The 4,658-nt window shown below is 38.0% G+C and overlaps 1 pseudogene; it reads right to left on the minus strand.

The window, feature by feature from the left end:
• Positions 1-432: 432 nt before the first annotated feature.
• On the minus strand, positions 433-1,440 carry LOC129491614 (heterogeneous nuclear ribonucleoprotein A1-like; annotated as a pseudogene).
• Between the last annotated feature and the right edge of the window lie 3,218 nt (positions 1,441-4,658).

Here is a 4,658-nt window from a genome sequence, read left to right on the forward strand (position 1 = left end):
TTTCTTTTTGTGTTTAAAAAATGTCTTTTTCTTATTTTGATATCAAGGCAATATTAGCTTCATAAAATGAATTGGAAAGCGGTTCCTCCTTTCCTATTGCTGGAAGAGGTTTTAGTTTTGCTTTTCCCCAATTGGTGTTAATTTTTTAAATGTTATTATAAATATTATTTATTTATTTAAGAAGACACATTTATTAAGCATTATCAGACTATTACATTTAGCAATCAATGGCATGGGTGCAAAAACATATATATGTACATTAAGACTCTTTGTTGGAATGCTTTATACTTTCCACAAAACGGAAACTAAAATAATCTGTTGTACAATTAGTCATAAATACAGTCCTCAAGTTTTCCCTAGACTCATGAGTATTGTCTAAAAGATGTCTTCTTTGTAGCAGCTAGGCTCTGCCACCACTGTGCTTGGCTGAGTTCACAAATCTGCTGTGACCTGTAGCTTCCCCATCACTTCTCTGGCTCTCCTCTCCTGTGAAATTTTCTTTCCCGGCAGTAATTGAAATCTGCCACTGCTATAGCTACTGCTGCTACTGGAACTACCATAGCCACCTTCGTTTCGTGGTTGGCAAAGTATTGGCCTCAACCACGTTAGGGGCCAGAGCTTCTGCCTCCAAAGTTTCCTCCCTTCGTGGGTCCAAAATTTGAGGACAGATTGTTGTAATTGCCAACATCGTTATTGCTTCCACCACCTCCAAAATTGCTTCTATCATTACCAAGTCCATTATAGCCATCCCCACTGCCACCGTATCCACCACCGCCATGGCTGCCACCAAAGCCACCATGACCACTGATGTTTTCTCCATGAACAAAGTTGTCATTCCCACCGAAACCACCCCAAGACCACCACCAAAGTTTCCAGATGCCCTTCGACCTCTGGCTGGATGAAGCACTGGCCATCTCTTGCTTTGACAGGGCTTTCCTAGTTTCACAGTTGTGGCCATTCACAGTATGCTATTTCTGAATGACAGTCTTATCCACGGAGTCATGGTCATCAAAGGTTACAAAGGCAAATCCCCTTTTCTTGCCACTGCCTGGGTCAGTCATGATTTCAATCACTTCAATTTTCCCATACTGTTCAAAATAATCTCTTAGGTGATGATCTTCGGTGTCTTCTTTAATGCCACCAACAAATATCTTTTTCACAGTTAAGTGGGCACCTGGTCTTTGAGAATCTTCTCCTGAGACAGCTCTCTTTGGTTTTACAACTCTTTCATCCACTTTATGTAGCCTTGCATCCATGGCTGCATCCACCTCCTCCACGTGACACACCCAAAGCCCCCGGAGCAATTGGTGTTTGGGTCTCTCATTACCACATAGTCCATGAGCATTACCCATTGTTCTGAATGGCTGCTCAGACTCTCGTCGGTTGTTTGAAAGCTCTCTGCACCTGATCAGGCTCTTTGGGAGATGCTGACTTAGACATGATGGCAGTGGGAAGAGAGACTTTAATGATTCTCCCTTGGCAGCATCCACAGGCAGAAAGGAGCAAACTAATAAATGTATTTCCATGGTTTATTTAGACATGTGTTAGTTTTCAAATATTTGGAGATTTTACTCTTATCTTTCTTTTATTGATTTGTAGTTTGTTTCCCTTGTGGTCAGACAATACATTATGTATTATTTCAATTCTTTTAAATTGTTGGGGATTTGTTTTGTCTCTCAGGTTACAGTTTGTTTTGGTATATGTTCCACTCATGGGCTTTTGGAAATAATGTATATTATGTTTTTTTAATGCCAATTATATTTTGATGGTTTTATGGTGTTGTTGAGTTCTTCTATATCCTTGCTGATTTTCTCTATAGTTTTATTTGTTTGTTTGTTTTTGAGACAGGGTCTTGCTCTGTCACCCAGGCCAGAATATGGTGGCATGACCATGTTTCTCTGCAGCCTCAACCTGCAGGGCTTCAGCAATCCTCCTACTACAGCCTCCTAAGTAGCTGGGATTACAGGCCTGCACCACTACACCTGGCTAATTTTTGTATTTTTTGTACAGACGGTGTTTCACCTTATTGTTCAGGCTGGTCTCAAATTCCTGAGATCAAGTGATCCTCCAGCCTCAGCTTCCCAAACTGCTGGAATTACAGGCAGAGCCACCATGCCCAGCTTTCTTGTATAGTTGTTCTACCAATTGTTGATAGTGTAATGTTGAGGTTTCCAACTATAATTGTGGATTTATCTATGCTTCCTTTTTCTATCAGCTTTTGCTTCACATACTTTGCAACTGTGCTATTTGGTGCATTGACACTTAAGATTGTTATGTCATCTTCATGGATTTACCCTTTCGTTATTATATAATGCCCTTCTCTGGCTCTGGGAACCTTTTTTTCTCTGAAGTCTACTTTATTTAATACTGATATAGCCACTTTTGCTTTACTTTGATTGACGTTTGCATAAAATATCTTTTTCTATCCTTTTACTTTAAACCTGCCTATATCGTTATATTTGAAGTGAGTTTCTTATAAAGAACATTTAATTCAGTCAATGCCTTTTAGTTGATATATTTAGGCCATTGATATTAACGTAATTATTAATCTGTTAGGGCTTAATTCTGCCATTTTTTGTTTTCTGTGTGTTCTTTCTGTTTTTTTGTCTTTTTGTTTTGTTTTGTTTTTATTTATTCTCTCTGTCTTCTGTGTGATACTGAAAGGTTTTATTCTATTCTACTTTGATTTATCCATAGTGTTTTTGAGTGTTTCTCTTTGTGTAGATTTTTAGTGGCTGCTCTAAACATTATATTATATATAAAAAGCACAGCCTACTGGTGTTTTTATTTTATGAGCTTCAATAAAGTATAGTAAATGTCCATTAGTTATGTCCATTTATGTTCCTTTCTCATCTTTCATTTATAATATAATTGCATTAAATATTTCCTCTACATATGTTTAGAAACGTATCAACTAGTGTTATAATTTTTGCTTCAGTCAAGAAGAAGCAAAGCTTGTTGTATTTGCTCATATTTTTGTTTACTGTGTTCTTCTTTCCTGATGTTCCAGGGTTTCTTCTTTTAGCATTTCCTTTATGTTTAGAGGACTTCCTTTAGCCATTCTCTTAGGATAGGTCTGGTAGGGACAAATGCTCTTACTTTCCCTTCATTTGATGATGCATTGATTTCGTCTTCATTTCTGATGCATATTTTTGCTGGGTGTGATTCGTTTGCCAGTTCTTTTCTCTCAGCTTGTGAGAAGTATTATGCTGCTTCCTTCTGTTCTTCATGGTGTCTGATGAGAAATCTGCTGTCATTCTATGTGTTTTTTTTTTTTTCCTATAGTAAGCAGTCATTTCTCTCTCACTGCTTTGAAGATTTTTTCGTTGTGTTTAGTTTTCAGATGTGCCTTGGTGTGGACTTTCTTGAGTTTGTCCTGTTTGAGATTCACTCAGGTTCTTAAATCTCTAGGTTTACATTTCTGGCTAACTGGGAATTTCCAGTCATTATTCCTTCAAGTACTATTTCAGCCCTACCTTTTTTCTTCTCTCTTTTTGGAACTTTGTCAGACATTTGTAACTTCCTTGCCATCCTGGTGTTGGCATCTATTAATTGTCCTTTCATTCAGGTTGAGATTTTCTGGTGCTTCATGTGATGAGTGATTTTCTACTGAAACCTAGATATTTCCATATTATGTTGTGAGGCATGGCATCTAATTGTAACCTTCTGTTTTAATTGACATTTTTGGATAGTACTCTGACAGGAGAAGGGTGCTGCCACCTCATTATGACTTCACACATATGGAAATAGAAGTTCAGGTTCCCCACTTGGCCTCTGTTGATATCCAACAGATGGTAGTCCTCTTCTGCCTGATGAACAGGAGTAGGAGTTGTAGCTACGTGGTGGTCTCTGGTGACTCCTTGATTGGGGTGGATTCCTTATTGCTGAATGATCAATTGTCAAAGTCTGGATCATTTTTGGCATCCTGATGTCCCCAACCAGCCTGACTTCTTCCCACCTTTCAGAGTTCTTACATTTCTCTCATTTATAATGTACAAAGTTCTTAGTTGTACTTTGTAAAAGGAACAGGGGAAAGTATGTCTACTTTATTATTCAAGAAACAGAAATTCTTGATAATGTCATTTTGCAACTTACTTTTTCACTCAGTAATATGTTATGAAGGTCATTCTATTTAAATGAATACTAATTGATATCATCCTTTCAATGGATGAGTGTTATTCAATTGTATTACTATAACCATAGTTTCTTTTAAATTAATCCATTATTATTATTATTTTTAGAAACAGAGTCTCACTCTGCCACCCAGCCTGGAGCTCTGTGGCACAGTCTTGGCTCACTGCAACCTCCACTTCCCAGGCTCAAGTGATCCTCCCACCTCAGCCTTTCAAGTAGCTGAGACTACAAGTGTGTGCCACCACACTCAGCTAATTTTTGTATTTTTCTGTGGAGACAAGGTTTTGCCATGATGCCCAGGCTTATCTCAAACTCCTGGACTCAATCTATTCTCCTGCCTCAGCCTCCCAAAGTGCTAGGTTTACAGGTATGAGCCACTACTCCTAGCTAACCCACTATTAATATACATTTAATTGAATAATAAATAACACTCTGATGAACATCTCTTGATGCAGAGTTCTGCATTCTCTTTGCTGTAATTCTGACAATAAAAAATTATGTAAACCACATATATTTTCCAGTGT

The sequence above is a fragment of the Symphalangus syndactylus genome, chromosome 10 (assembly GCF_028878055.3).
Source record: "Symphalangus syndactylus isolate Jambi chromosome 10, NHGRI_mSymSyn1-v2.1_pri, whole genome shotgun sequence".
NCBI lineage: Eukaryota > Metazoa > Chordata > Mammalia > Primates > Hylobatidae > Symphalangus > Symphalangus syndactylus.